Source organism: Falco rusticolus, chromosome 10 (genome assembly GCF_015220075.1).
Source record: "Falco rusticolus isolate bFalRus1 chromosome 10, bFalRus1.pri, whole genome shotgun sequence".
Lineage (NCBI taxonomy): Eukaryota > Metazoa > Chordata > Aves > Falconiformes > Falconidae > Falco > Falco rusticolus.
This window is the reverse complement of record NC_051196.1, coordinates 30,059,490-30,076,017: the sequence shown is the minus strand read 5'-3', so window position 1 is coordinate 30,076,017 and position 16,528 is coordinate 30,059,490. Positions and strand designations below refer to the sequence as shown.

General features: G+C 41.7%; 1 long non-coding RNA gene across 12 annotated transcripts in view; it reads right to left on the bottom strand.

The window, feature by feature from the left end:
- The window catches only part of LOC119154259, a 153,707-nt gene continuing 137,179 nt past the window's right edge, over positions 1-16,528 (bottom strand). For all 12 annotated transcript variants that reach the window (XR_005106402.1, XR_005106405.1, XR_005106401.1 and 9 more), the window contains 2 exons: positions 5,883-6,104; positions 1-1,471 (listed from right to left, as the gene is read on the bottom strand). This is a non-coding gene — a long non-coding RNA (uncharacterized LOC119154259). The remainder of the gene's footprint in view (positions 1,472-5,882; positions 6,105-16,528) is intronic.

The window sequence follows — 16,528 nt, the reverse complement described above, 5'->3', positions numbered from 1 at the left end:
TATGTGCCAGATTTTGACTTTATTTACATGGAATTACCTGAGATTAGAATCTGAAACTAGAAACTTTCTTTATACAGTTACAAATAGCTATATTATGCAGTTTTAAGGGGTTAAGAAAAGGAGGAAATCATAACCACAGAAGTCATAAAGGCAACTTATCCCAAGCCAAATAGTTTTGTTTCTAATGCAGGGCTTTAATTATAACATGTCATATAATGATGACATAGTGCTATAATAGGCAAATATAATGCATTAATCTGATATTATATTTTGGCTTTAACAATAGGTGCAGCAAACCAGCCTTAGTGGATAACTCATTCAGAACCTATCTGCACACTCCACCTAGATACTTATCTGCCTCTTTAATTAAGTGGAGGGAAACTTCTTGAGGCCATACCCATAAAGCCAGTCTCTGATGATAGCAGAGTTACTGGAAGCCTTTGGTAATCGTTTACACCCACGTATTGTGGTTAGCTTCCAACTTTGGCTCTTCTTGCTTTGGAACCACCTATTTATCCCCTAGTGTAAATCCCCTAGTGTTTTTGTACCAAAAGGGGTACAAAAGACCTCCAGGGGTTTGTTTGAGCAACACATCAGCATACTGTCATTGGTCTCCTCAAGACTGAACCAGGCTTCCTAATTGCAGTGGTGAAAAAAAAATGCTTTGGCAAATTTTTCACTTACCAGTATACTCCTTGAAAAAGTAGCAACAGACTGCATCAGCGAGCGCAATCCGGCCAGTGCCACTTTTCCATAACGTAAGTTCCCCAGGTTGTCCTCAGCATGTGCTCACAGCAATCAGAGATGCCTCAGCAACTGCCTTCAGTGGAAGCAGGATTAGGCCTCATGGGATAAAATGATCTTTCCTGATTCCGTGGGTCCTATGTAACTTTGTATATGTTGAAAACCACCCTTTGGGGCTTCTTCAAACACAAAGTTTGTAGCATTTGCATGCTAAGCTAAAAATAAGATTTGAACCTGATGTATTAGTTTGGGGAAGGGGGCTCCCTGGGTTGCAGTGCTTGCTCTCTACTAGGAGTTTTTGAGAGAAATGGCCTGCTCTGAGGCAGTAATATACAGAAATCATAAAGCATAAGCATGTAAACAGCATCCGAAGAAAGCGCAGGGACAGGATCTTGAGGCCGTGTGAGATAACTTTCTGAGGCAACAGCAGTGCACAACACATACCGTAGTCCCTGCAGCAGAATAAAGGCAGCTGACATGAGGCTCCTGTAATTCAGGACTAGCTAAGCGAGCCCCAGGATGAGCACAACCAAAATGGCACCAGCAGCTTTCCACCTCCTTTTCCTTTTTCTCTCCTTCTGCGGCTCACTTCCGTGCTCTCCTCCGATCTTCCCCAGTATGAAAGGCTCTGCTAATGACCTTTGAACAGACCATGTTGAGAATGTCACTGCAGAGCTTCTTAATCTTATGGTGGCGCCTAGATAATGTGGTGATGGGTACTGAAATGCTGAAAAACAGACAGACAGATAGCTAGATAAGATTAGATATATAAGTAATTTAGTCAGTCATCATACAGAGCAGCTGACATAAGTTCATTTGTAAAGCCAACTGCTAAAATTGCTTTAGAAGTCCTTACATTTTAATTCTGTTGAAAGACAGACCTTTGATCTGAATTGTTTTGGTGGCATGTGCATTATTTGAATGGAACCTCACCTGACCAGGTAATACCAGACCGGTCATTCCTGGCATACTATTGTCATAGGAGAACAGTGTACATGCAAATCCATACCTACCAGTAGCTCAAGGGCAGAAGATAACTGAGCATCATGGAACAGATATAGACTGAAAGCTTGAGCACCACTTTATGCTGATATGCAGAATGAATCATGGCTAATAAAAGGCTCAAACAACCATATATATGAATAAATGTAACCCCAAAACACTTTTAAATTAAGCATGATCAGAAAATAAAAGGAGAAAAATTAGTAAGTAAGTGTTATTGCTTCTCTTTTTCAGTGATATTTATTAATTTACACTGGGGGGATATGGAGGAAGAAGAGAAATAAAAGAGACCTGTCAGATTCGCTGTTGTGTTTATACAGTTTTATGTTCCAGCTCTCAGGTATTAGTCACACACTGTGTTGTTTGTACTGCATTCATTGCAGGGAAAATTATTTACATCCATGTTACACTTTTTTCAATTCAGCATTAAAAAAAATTTCAAAGACACTTCCTAGGGCAGTTTATTTTTGAAGTGGGTTATTTGTTTTCACACTAAATCTGAGGGCACAGTACTGTTCCTAACTATGGAAGGGGCAAGAGAGTTAATATAAAAGTGTAGAGTTCATTAGTCCATGTGTTTCTCTGGATGGCATTCACCTCAGCACAGACCCTTTGCACCACCAAGTCCCACTAAAGGAAAAACTGCTAAGTACAGAGATGAACCACAGAGAAATGGTTGCACATCTTAATTAGTGATGGCTGAAGTTCTCAGAAGATTCTGTGGTTGAATTAGAAGAAGCATTCAAAAAAATCAAATGTTAATTCAAGACTCTTTAGAAGGATGGAAGTCACTCACTAGAGCTGGCTAACTCATTCCGCTTTCAAGATATCCTGGCTGGAGTTGGGTTTGAACCACTGCACAAGCAGCAGCGGTCAGGAAAAGTAGCTCCCTTCCTCGTACCCACTCAAGACCAGTAATCGCAGGTGTGCAAAAGAATCAACCAACTGAACAGCAGTGCTTGCCACAGTCTGGTGTCCTGCTGTGAGACTTTATTTTGCATATACTCGTATCTAAGGCTTGAAGGCTTGGATTAATGTTACTAAACTATTACAATCCCTGTTTCCTTAACATTTGGGAAGATCAACCTCTCTCTGAAGGTACCTGCCTCTTGCCAGTGACTGCAGTGAAGGAGCAAGGCTCCTAATTTGCGCATCTCATTTATTTGCCTGCACTTTGGAAGGATCAAGGTCCAGCCGTCTTGTGAAATGCCTGATGTTATGGTATCTGCCTGACCGGTAACCTGCCCCCCACAGCCAGTCCGTTACGGGCATTTCCAGTCAGCTTTCCCAAACACTGGTGTATTAGAACGGGCTGTAACACAGGGGATTCGATTCTCTAAACAGGAGTGTTCCTATAGGAGATACCTGGAGCCTGATTCCCCACTGTCTTATGACTGGCTGGGCAGTCAAACCCATGGACTCGTAGCAAGCCCACAGGGTGTGTAAAATGCTGTCTAGCACACCTGGAAGTGCCAGGCTCTCTGACTGCATAACTTAAAAGCAATGGAGGATGAGGCCAGTAGTTACAACAATTATACTTCTATGCCTAATGTCCGCATGAGCAAATATCAGGCTTGTTATGCATCTATTTGACATCTGCAAAGAGTTGTCCAGCTTGTGCATAAATGGAGTCAGTGCATTATTTCCCTTGTGCACCACACACCAAATATGTGCAAATCCAGCACAAAAGTACACCATCAGCTGAGACAACCATTTAAAAATAGGTATCTAAAAGTATTACGTAGTAAAGTGCTAAAGGACATAGTTTTAATTTTTAAAATTACCAAGCAGCAAGCAACTCTTAGTTTGTTTTGAGAATCAGACCACTCACACATTTCCATTTAGGTTTTGGAACATGATCTTGTACACCTATTTTTTAAGGAAGATTGGCCAAATTGCTAGCTGTCGGCTGCAGTCTTTATCAGGAAATCTGTAACTGAACATTCCAGACCAGGATGCATAGAAAACAAAACTAGGCAGAGACTTCTGTAGCATGGTGGTAGATACACTGGAAGCAGTAAAAAGGATTAAAAAACCCATTAAAAATCCCAGTTCAGGAAAAGGGACAGAAATGTATTTTTGTGAACTTGAAATGTGTACCTTTGTGTTTGCAGTGATAACAGCTGTCCTTACAGCACTGTGCACTGTCAAAGCTTTGAATGAATAACTATAGCTAATGAAAAATAGTACCATTAAATAAAATCTTAATTGCAAAACAAAGGAATAATAAAGAAAAGAGAATACTTTTTTGCATTTTATTCAAAGCTTAGAAAAGTTTAGGTTAGAGCTTTGGGTGAAGGTTTGGTTGCTGCCTTTTCCCCTTTTATCTGAATCAGCTCACTCAGACCTAATCTTCATCATCTAAACCACATGATTAACACACAAAATAACTTTGGAGCAAGCCAGGTCCAAGCAGGAAGCTGCAAGTACTATCATGTCTTCATGATATTAGCCAGCAAAATAACTGTGGTTTCTTCAGTTTTTTGTTTTTTCTTTTATTTCTCTACATTTATGTTTTCCTTGAAAGGGGCTTGCGTTTTTGTTTCTTCTTTGTGTTGGAAACTCAGATTTACAATCTCACTCCCAGCGGGAATCCTTATTCTCCTAGACAAATCCCACAAGACCGGGGCAGGCCTGGGCCCTGGTGCAAAATGGCTAAGGACAACTCTCGCCCCGCTCAGCTCTGGCAGTCAAAACCAAGCCGTCCAGCCAGGTAGCACCTCTCCCACCTGGTCAAGTTTAAAAGAAAGTTACGAGTGTATCATGTGAGGGGATGGGTCCTGCAGGTGCAGGTTTGTGCACAATATTCCATCTGAATTGGCTGTCCTGAGAAAAGAGACACTCCTTTACTTCTTTCAGGATCCCAGTGGGTTTTAGGTGGGAACTCTGTATTAAGCTGCTCAGAACACAGCATTTCTGGGCATGTCTAGACATAAAGTTGCTGGTACTGGAAGAAATGTTATCCTGAGCAGGGAGGAACCTACTGAGTTGTAGGTGCTTAAGTCCTCTTTTGCATCTGGCCCTAACTTGCAAGAGAGGAAGAGCCAAATGCTCAAAGGCAGCTTCCATTTTATGGCTCCAAATTATGCAAAAAAACTATCGACTTGATAATTTTGCACCTGTATTTGTATTGGAGGTGAGGGAGAGCCTCGACCAGGCAGGGAGAGGCTCTGATTCTCTGCCCTTTCTCTGCTCTGTGAATTCAAAAGGGAAGGGAGGCCTCATGCCAGCAGAATTCATAGTCCCCATGTGTGTCATACACTCCTATGCAAAGCTCCGTGGTTGGTACACTGGGTGCTTGTTGGGCAATGGCATGGAGAAGGCTGGTTTCCTTGGAACATTTTCTGTTCATTGTACTGTTCCTTCCCAGCATTTCACAAACCACCACAAAGAAGATGACAAAAAGGGGGAAAAAAACCTTCTTAAAATGAATTGTGTGTCTCTTCCCTCACTACCCCAACCGCCTTGGCAAGCTCATAGGAGCCAGGCAGAGCTGGTCTCTGCCGGATGTTACTCTTTGCACAATTTTATGATAATTTTCAGGAGTTTGCATGACCAAACGGTGAAAGCACAAGGAGGGAAGTCAGGACACTCAGCTTTCATTCCTAGTTCTGCCACCAAGATCCTGTTTGTGTTGGGATGACATATATAAACTCGTTTGGTTGTCACGTTGGCATGAACTTTGTTTTATATATTTGCTGCTTCTGTTATTTCTAGGGCTATCTGAGGTTCAGATCAAAACAACATCAAAATGTCCCAATTTATCTGCAAAACAAATTATAAACCTAAGAACTATAACGTCTCTGCTCTGAATCAAAACCTATTAAAGACAATGCAAAGACATCTGTTGACTCCAGTATATTTTGGATTACAGTGCAGGCACTCACTCACATGGAAAAGAGAGGGAAGGCCACTAGAACTCAAGGAAGCGGTGGGAGAACTATGATAAATGTTAATGTGAAGTAAACACACTCTCAAGGGATGCTGGAAGCAAGACTTCTGCCACAGCTTGGCTAGAATACACAGGTTTAGGGACAGATTTTGCAGCTTCTTGGCTCATCCTGGGAAGAAAACAGTTTCCTGTCTTAACCTCTTAATCGGAGTTCTGTATTTGTAATTTGCAGCACTTTTCTTACCTGAAAGAACAACTTGGTTCTGCTTTAATGGTAAAATTCCCCATTATTTCATTGCAAGCGCAGTACAGCTCACATCCTCTTATTCTCTGTTGCTGGGTCTTTTTCCCGTGTTTCCACCCCGTGAGGCTTGGCTGGTCCTCTCCCCACTCACCCTCATTCTTGGTCTCTGTTTCTTTGACATAGGTAACAGTCGTTAACTTCATCTAAAGATCCTATTTGTTTCTGTAGCAACCAAAACAGAAAAAGAGGAAATTGATTCAAACACTGTCTTCTGCAGACATCTCCTGCTTATAGTGACAATGTGTTTTCTCCTGGCTTTTCACCATAAGCCTTACAGTCAAGTTCAGCTGTTCTCGCATGGGGCTTACCCAGGAGAGAACAGGGCAGCTGGACAGTTCTAGCTACCATACTTGCAGAAGTAGTCTGTAGATGTAGCATGTGATCATCCCAAAGCACAAATAAAAAAAGGAAGAAAGGAATGAACCAAAAATGTGTTACTGTTTTTGAAAATGAAATCTCATGATTTCACTACGTAGCACTGCTATTTCAGTAATGAGGTTTTCAAAACAGTACTAACTTTTCGGTCCTATTTTAAGTACCTACTTCCCTGGGCTTGGTACCTACAACTGCTTTCTTTTCCTTTCAAAATCCTCTTTTTAAATTAACAAAGCGGTTCCAAACAAGCAGCAGGCTACATGTAAAACCTGGAAAGTTTAGCTAAGAACATATTTTTCCAAAGTTATTTCAAAGTCTTTATCAAAACAAGAACCGCAAAGATGAATAGCCATGACCCACTAATTACCATGTCATCTCTAGTCCATCTGCTATCATGGTGCAAAATGAATGTGATGAACGTGAACACTGTATAAGGAGATGCTTTGGGTTGTGATCAGGAACATCTCTTTTTTCTAAAAATATACTAAGTTTGGTTCACCAGCGGCAGTGACAAAAAAGAGGGTTTGGTTCATAAGGGAATGCTTTGATTCAAATATTTAATTTTGCTTTAAGGGTTTCTAAAAATATAATTAAGCACTAAACTAAAATGGAAACTCTGAATCCAAAAGCTAACACATTTCACTTTGAAAATGCTAAAATCGAATAGTTTGATTTGTTTGGAATTTCATGGTGATATAACTAAAGCAGTCAGTTGAAACTAGTTCTAGCTCACAAAGCATTTCAGCTTCCCTAGATGTGAACATTTTGGCTAAGATTATCCGGTAAGTAATGGGAGTACGTTACCGTGAAGCAATTACATGCTGTCAGCATCAGCATTTCAGTATTACCAAAACCAAGTCTGTAATGGCAGTTTACGGCACTGGTTTATCAATGATATTTACAGACTTCTCAGCTGAAAGGTGGAGAGGGTACAGTAAGAAGTCATGGTTTGCTTTTAGTCTATTACTAGCTATGGCAAAGTTACATCTCAGCAAATCCGTAAACTCCACTTGACAGGAAAATACCAAGCACGTTCATGATGCCACAGAAATAAAGTATCATAATTAAAACAATCATTCTTTTCCCTCAAGATTTTCTTTAGGCCTGTCCTCAAAATGAATCCTAGGCAGGTAATTTATTGTTTATCCACATGACATTTAAGCAGCATATTTAATAAAGCTGCAGTTCATACTTTAAATTCAAGCATAACATCAATCCAGCAATTTTTGGCAAATAAAAGGCAGCAATGGAGTGTCAAGAATTCAAGGAGACTCCAATCTAATTTAAATGGTGTTGCTCTCAAAAGCTGGCAGCAAGGAGTGCATCTTTTTAAAATGTTTGTATTAGAAGCCGATGTTTATGATTACTCTCAGCTTGGCAAGAAAAACGCTCTTCTAAACATTTACATTTCACATTCTTTAGGGCAGTTGAAAAATGTTGGCTTGCAGTTCTCCACACTGCAGAGAGGTTGTGAGGAATATTATAGTAGAACGTTAATAGCCATGTACTTTTCTTGTTCTTTGATTTACTGTGTGGTAGTTTCTATACTAGTTGTGTTCTTAATGTTGTCTGTCCTCATTTGAGTTTCACTCAAACAACATGAGCCTAGGTTTATTTTTCTAGCTAATAAAACCAAAGTCAATTCATTTATTAATAATACTTTGTACTGAAGTTATAGTCACCATTTGGAGACTTTCCCATTTGAATATAGTCACTATATATTGTTGCAAAAGTCCCCAGCAGAGTCAGAAAACGAGCATTTTTCAAGAGATGCCATCTGTGAAGGAGGGGCTGTTGCTGCACTCTTTGTCCAAATAACACGGCCATGTTCTGGTTTGCCTCCAACTCCGATTGCAATGTACAGACATCAGCAACAAACATAATAATATAACATAGAACCCCTGCTCAGTCCCTCTGGCTGCAAGGTAACTACTCTTATGAGTAACTGCCATGCTCGAGTAAGGCATTTGTGTTCTGGCTGCTGTGTGTCAGCCGTCACGGCCCCCAGCGCGCAGCTCTGGGGAGCTCTTACAAACAGTGCCACTAAAGCCGCCTGCACTGACTGCTTGTACCTGCCTCCTTACTCCCCTGCACACAGATTTCCCAATCTGATCCAACCTAATAGAATCAGGAAAAAAAAAAAAAAAAAGTAGCATTGGCTTTATTCTTTACCGAGAGCACCGTTTTCAAAGCACAATTAAATTGTAGATTAGAGGTGCATAATGTATTCTGTGCGTTCCCCATTCCACAAATCACTTAAAGGTATGTATGAATCTTACTGACACAGTTAAATGAATCGCTGAGTTAGGACTGATGCATGGGATACGATGAAGTCCAGAACACTGCCAGCTCCAGGAGGGTCACTGACAGTTGATGGTACCTAGGGACTACAGGACGGAATAAATACAAGAACGTATCCACACGAATAATTTTCTGTATGCAAATCATCTCACTGCAGTGTTGTAATCAGTGGGAGTCCCCAGACTGGACTGCTCCTGTGGGTAAGCTCACTCATGGTCTGAGGATCTGCAGAATCAGGCTTGATGGTATGTGCTGGATGCCTGTGCACTATCATTTTAATTCAGTTTGCTAAGGTGTGTACAATCTCTGCTAAGGTACACGTAAGCCACAATCACAGTGTCATCGAGTCAGCTGCTTCAGGTCTGGGCCATTCTGCTGTCAGTTGAAGATGTGAGGCTGATGGAAGTGGCTTGTTCTACAGCACTTGGATAAAGAACAGATTTTGCTGTATGCCTTGCTGGTAGTAGTAGTAAAGAACTCAAGGCAATTGTAGGTATGAAGTCTTAATTGCTGTTCATAATTAGGCAACAATGCAAACAAACTATGCACATATAATGCCCTTCATCAGAGGAATGCGGGTAACTTCGAAAGTTTATTCAAGTCTCATCAAAACACGATGTTGTGACAGTGTTATACGGAGACCCCCTGAAGCAGCCGCAAACTGCCTTGTCTGAGCCGTGGCAAAAAGCCTGGGACTTACGGCCGGGAGGGCAGGAGCACACCCCGCGCTGGCAGCTCCCTGCGCTCTGAGTTAGCCCAGAGTTTATGTTGTTCAGGGAGGTGCTTTTATTCGGTAGGATAAAAGCTGGGTCTTGCTGGCTTACATCAAACTTGTTTGGGAATATTTGCAAACTCATGGAAACAAAAGACAATGTCTCTTGACAAAACATTTTAGTGTAATTCTGTGCAGGAACACTCTCATTCCAGAATAAAAATGACCACACAAAGACTGACTCAAAACTAACTCCCTGCCAGCCTTTAGAAACTGAAAGTTCCATTTTAAAGTTGAAGGCACTTACAAAACCCCCGTATTTTTATTTAGCTTGTGGCTTCCCGTGTGTACATCCCCCAGAGCAAGCACTCAAAATCCAAATAAAGTCAGGGGAATCTCAAGGTACCCAGTGACAGTGACCTCACTTCAAGACAAGTGCCCAAAATCAAATCAGGTCAATTGAACCTTGAGGTGCTCAGTGACTCATTTCAAGGCAGACATCAAAAACTAAGTATCTTTGAAGGGTTTTGAAAATTTTAGCCTATGTGACTGGGACAGAGGATGAAACTGAGGAATTCCTGTTCCCATAGACAAGTCCTCTCCAAGCAACTTGTTATCCAACCAGTAACCTATATTCATATAGACTGGCATATAGAAGTCTCTGTGGGAAACTGGTAACATCACAAATCATAACTTAATAGAATCTGTGTATAACCAATGTCTTGAATAACACTAATAATTCTTTCTAAAGAAACAAAGGGAGCAGCTCAGAGTGGGTGGGAAGCAGTAGCCAGCAGGCTGGCTAGGAGGAAGGCAGAAATAATAAGGCACCTAGTTCCCAGGAAGGGCTGGCAGGTGTACTTATAGAGGTCAATTAGGTCTAAACCCAGAGGAACCACTGGCAAAATATCCATTGCTGCTGGCTTTGGTAAAGGCCAATTAGAGACACATTTATATTATAAAACCTAATTTCTAGGGAATAAAAGTGTGGAGAACTTCAAAGAGTTGCCCAAAGAAGGATGGAGCATGGCGTATGTTCAGAACTGGGACTAACGGATCCCAGTGCCTGCGTGTGTGTACATTCTTTGAGATTCCAGTGAGGATAGCTTAAAACCTCCGGCCCCTGGTTGCAAAATTTAAGCCAGAATTGAAATTGTTTTTACGTGTTCACATTTTACTCATTTACTTACTCCCAGTCTAGTATCTAAATGTTGAATTTTCATTGTTTCTAAATAGACACCTGCTTTACTACGAGGCTTGTCTGACATTGGAGGTAAGGTAAAGTAAAACAAAGCTCTGGTGTTACAATTCCATGGCAATCATAGACTGAGTCAAGGAAGCATGTGTGGGTAACCCAGAGAACCTGTACCTCAGCGCAGCTTCCTGGGGTTCTGCAAGTGGCAGTATTTTTTCCCAGGCTGCAAAGAACCAGTGCAGGAGCTAGGAATGCCAAGTGCCAAGTTTGCAAAGGTGGTCCCTTTAGTAGGCATCATCAGAGCCCTTCCCGAGGCACAGAGAGACCCCCCATAGCTTCTCTAAGCCATGGTGCTCTACAATGAGTAGACCAAAGTCATACCATGGGTTAGTGACAAAGCTGAAAAGAATCCAGATTGCCAGCTCCCTGTCCTAAATACCAAATGCAATCCTGCCTCCTTCTCTAGGATAAAAGCATAAGGGAAAATATTCTAAAACATTTCAAGAAGCAGTGTGGATTCTGCTGTTAAAAAGAGGAAACATTATCAAAGGATCAGAAAATTCCACAAAGTAACACAACAGTTACTATTGCAAAACTCTGGGGGATCTCTTCTGTGGTACAGTGTTATTCAGCAGCTCAGATGCATGGCAGTATTTCTTCGTCTTCCACAGTCATAAATTCTTTTTCCTGTTTTGGATAAGTTCAGCAAGCTCAACGCCTTTGGCTTTAGCGAGAGCCAGACCTTGCCTAAAATGTAATATTTTTATTGCCCTTTCCTTAGAACATTTATGCTGTGTTTATCAGGTTCATTTCTTTTTTCATTAGAAGTTAATCGCAATGCCATTAGCACTGCTTTAATGTCATGAGAATCACACTCTGTAGGGTGCATCCTATGACTGCCTCAAAAATCTCTCCCTGTGGATATTTTGTCTCTGTGAAATAGTCTGGTTCCAACTATTCATCTTTGCCAAGAGGAACAATGTTACCAATTATTCCTACAGTGGAAAATAAATCTGAGCAATCATTTGTTTTCTTGCAGTTGGTTGCACATATCCTTCATCAGAAGAAATTTAGCTATGAATTAGAAAAATTTCCTTGCACCTTCCCAGCCTCTTCAATTTGTGCAGAACTCATGGTACGCCAATGCATCAGATGAGTTATTTTACCTGGGAGGTAGGAATTGTTCCAAGTTCATACCTGCTCAAGATGTAATTCAGTTCTATGAAGGAGACTGGCATGATGCCTATCTACAAGAAATCTGCAGCATTATTATGTAGAGCATAGAAGAGTTAACAGTGACCCAGTAAAAGAAATCAAGAATTTGAAGGTGGCTTTGCAGAGAGAAAAGATCTATCATTAGTGAAAAGAAATGAGGTGAAACTACTGAAAGAGCATTTCTGATCATGCAGTCAAGGAAACATAGAACAAAACTCCAGGGCACAGAGGGATCTGTGAGTACTACCTTGGGGAGAAGGTACTACAGAGAGTTCTTCAGATAAGGGCATATCAAAATTCAGTGCCTAAGCTCAGAAACCCAAACATTCATATTAAAAATAAAATCAGTTCATGTTCATGTATTGGGACATGAGTAGCTTTAGGACTTGGCTCTCACATTGTGCTTAAACATGCAATTCATAAGAATAATTCAGATGTGCCATTACCTTGAAGGTATTAGAAATCAGAGCAGATGCACGCTCAGGTTAGACAAACAGTTACCCTTCTGTGCACACAGTTTTGAAAATCTGGTCCTAAAGATTTTTTTGCATTTATTTTTGCTTTGCACACGCAAGGCAGAGGTGTTGTCCGAGGTGCTGAGTCCTCCTCAGGTCATCGTGAAGCTGAAGGAAGCTGCAGGTGCTCCATGCCACTGAAAATCACGTCATGGGCTTAATCATCAACAAAGCCCTACTACCAAGATCTGCAGCTGGTATCCAATGGCAGCTGAGATAGCAGTTAGAGACCTAAGCAACTAGTAATACCAGTTTTTCTAGAAAATTAATAAATGCAAATGTGAACTGCTCTAAATTCACTTAATAAACAAGTCACCTGGAAAGATTTGTGGTTTTCATTAGAACAGAGAGTATAAATAGAAAAGGAAATGGAAGGCCTGCTGCTTGGTGTCCAATAAACCCCACAATGTGGCCAAGCTTTTGCAGGGCTCTCTGGGTATGCAATGAGATAATTAGCAAAATATCACTGTAGTCTTTCAATCGCTATAAAATACATTTAAATGCTTTCTAAGTGTGCAGGCCATTAGTGACTAATGAAGCAAGTGCAGCTGATAGGCTGGGTCCTGCGCTAAACAAGGCAGAGCAAAGAAGATAACCAGTGCTAAACGGCACGGCAAGCGCAAGAGGCTGAGGAGCTCCAAGGAATTGATTCTGTTCTCAGCTACTGAAAGAGACTGGCAAGGGAAGAACAGTGCCAAGCGCCTCGTTAACACAGTGGCAGTAAGTCTGGATAGATGTCCAGTGTCCGTTCGCACCCAATGACTTTGAGGCTAAGTGAGCAGGGGAACCTGAGATTCATCCCCATTCCATGTCAGAAAGTGTGTCGCACTGAGTCCTGGCATTGTTGATTCCTGCCTTATCCCCAGCATCACAGCTTGTTGTCCTGGAACAGGCAGACCAAACCCTCAGCAAAAGTTTCATGTGACTTCTCAGTGCTGAAAAAAACTATGCTCCTCCTGAAGTCCTGGCTCTAGGAGATAAATGTGGATTCCCCTGGAAATCTTCCCACATCTAAATGTGAGTATGGAAATGGGTGTTATTGCCTGCACTCTGTGGTTTTGTTCAAACTCTCCCTTGCCTGCAGTTTCCAGATTTTTCCCGTTGAAAGTAGGGTGAGATTACAAATTTAAAGGATCTATCAAATAATTAGTATCATCTTGATAATGAATTATGGAAGGAAAACAAGTCTCAGGCTGAGAAAGTTTGAAAAATTATGCACTTGCCTCCAAAGGAAACGGAAAAAGGACATCTAAGGAGAATAAAACTACTGTATCACAGGTAAAATGTCTTAGCAAAACTAACTCAAGGGTAGACTGCATTCTGAATCTGGACCATGAATAAGATCTTCCCAGCTTCTGCCATGGCCTAGACATGGTCACCTTCTACATTCCTCACCAGTCTCTCAGGAAGCAGCTGTAATGTGCAACCACAGCTCCCAGCCGTGAAGCCGCCACGTGCTACCTGCCAACTCCGGCAGAGTCCAAGCGATGACACTGCTTCACACCACACTGTGGACTGCAGTGAAAATTAGCCAGCTGACCTCCGTATAAATTAATCAAGTGGCCCTGCTCGAAGCATCATGCGTCTTCCTGGAGTTATGCATTGGAAAGGACTCTCTGAGTCATCCTCCTAATTTGCATATCCCTTTGCATCTTGGCATTAACAGTCAAGAGCCATTGGAGCCAGCTAGAAAAGCCTCATGTTTGTGCTCTCCCATGCAAATACCTCTTCTCCCTATATATTAGTTACTGTGTGTGGGTTTTCTCTCTCACTCTCTCTTGCCATATGTGTGGGAGTTGATGGCATCAACTTTATGAAATCTCAACACATGCCAAGAACAGCTGGAGAAGTTGAAACAAGTTCTGGGTGAGGTGAGTTTCATGGGCAGGGACTGAAATTAGCAAAGGTACCATGGCTGCTTGCCATCCTGGGAGTCTCACATGGAGCATGTGGGCTTTGCTAGCTCCAAAAGCAGATTCCCCATGGAAAAAAGGATTTGATTTGATTTAGATAATGATGATGGAAGAGACAGCTGATTTAGAAGAATCTGTTCAGCAGGAGAGACCATCTCTGCACCTCTTCCATGACTGGTTCATTATGTAAATATCAAATTTCATCATGACTCTGAGGTAATTAATATCTTTAGCCTGCATGTAGCACTCTTCATCTTCAAAACGCTTTACTAACATTAATAATTAATCACCACAACACTCTGGGAAGGTTATCATCTTAATCAACGGGTAAACTGAGGCACAAAGATTTAAAGTATCACAACCTGCCAGTGGCAGTACTCTTGTGTCCCAGCCTGGTGCTCAGTGTGTTACAGTGCATGACCAAGCTACCTGATATGCTTTATGATAAGAAGGAACAAACCAAGAGGGCATTCCAGGATGAATGAAATAAAACTCCTTCCAGACTGCACACAGAGCAGAACCTGTTAATCACTGGCTGCTCCCTACAGGCCTCTGTCTTCTCAAATCCAGGATGTCTGATCTCCCCGCGTAATGTCTACACGTTTCTGTTGATCTTTCTGCATGTCCCCTTCAGCAGTCCAACAGTATTCCTAGCATGATAGATACACCCTGGCCTCAGTCTTAGATATGACTTGGATATTTATGCCTTCTTTTCTGGATAATTTTAGAATATAAAGAACCAATGGTACGTCTGATGCATTTTAGAGTTACAAACCATTTAATAAGTAGCATTTGCTTTTGAAACACTTCACACATTTATCTCAGGAGAATTTCCAGGATTTGCCTCAATCTCTTATACAGGAACATTTGAGACTGGTTCAAAGTTTGGTCTCGAGTTGTTAATTTTCTACAATCAAGTCTTGTTTAGGCTAGTAAATGCAGCTTTTACTGTATCAGTTTCTGCCATTTGTTCCACCTGGACATCTCCACTAGGCCATACATTATTGCTTAGGTATGTCATTCCCAGACAAATCTGCAGAGAATTGTGAAAGAAGTGACCTCTCTGCCCAATTCAGAAAATGAAACTTCAGCACAGCCTCGTAAATAGAGAAACATGCACAACACACCTGAAAGAAAAGTTTGTTTGTCTGGAGGCTTCATAAGAGGGATCTGTCAAATGTGGCAGGCTGTCATTAAAAACAATTAACCTAATCAAAAATCCCTTTTCTCTTATTTCTGCTTAGTCAGGTGAATATTAAATACTAGATTTTCCAGGGGCACAGAAAAGAAGAGGAAATCAGCACCTATGTTTCCACTCAAACATGCGTATGAAGGAGCAAGTACAGATTCGCCTTCGTATACCTAAAGTATGCATGTAATTAGTATGACTGCACAGGGAGTCATGAGACTTGTATACATGACTGGCCACCTGCATGTCATTTGGGCGGTTGTCTTAATAGTGACAATGCTTTTGCATGCAACCCTAGCATTTAAGCATAAGGAACCACACATTTTTCTGGCAAAGTGGGCTTGAGAGAGCCGCTGTTCCCCTAACCCCACGCTCCCCAAGACTTCTGGTACCTGTTAGGACAGTCCTTCTCATTGAACATATAGATTTTTGTACCTGCTTGGTTTAAACTGGTTGCTTGCGATGTCTTAACTCCTAGCATCACCGCCACGAGTACAACTACAATTCTCTCCTCAGCACTCCCAAACCTCTTTTGTGTTTTCCAGAAGTGGAGGAGGCAAAGAAAAACCCTAGTTCCTTTGAGGTGGGAGCTCACCCCAAGGGGCAGGAGAGGGAAGCTGACCTCCAGTGCATTTACTGATCATATTTATTTTTAAAGGCACTTAGCCATAAGTCTCAGCCTATGGCTCTGCTTCCTGCAGGCACACCCTGCTTGTGGCTGTGAAGGTACTCACTAAGCACTAGTAACACCCAGCATTTATATAGGGCTTTTCATCTTCAAAGCACTTCCCGAACATCATTTAATTAATGAATCCTCACAGCCCTCTGTGAGGTATGCACAGTTATTACCCCCACATTTTACAAGTGAGGAAAACTGAGGCAGTGATTAGCTGAGGCAACACTGTGGGAATTGGGATTAGAGCTCAGGAGAACTCAGCAGTGCCTGGACCCCCATCCCATGCAATGATTGCCAGGCTACCTTGTTGGGAAATACACGTGGTGCCTCGGTTCAGCACAGTATCTTGAACATGATCAGTGTTGACCCTTTGGTGCATCAGCAACATCTTTTCCTTCCAGGTCCACATAGGTTTTCTGTGTGGACATCTGGAAAAAAATTCATTTTTGTTTTCCAGTATCAGTTCCAGATCCTGCTGTCACCCAGCCAGGAGAT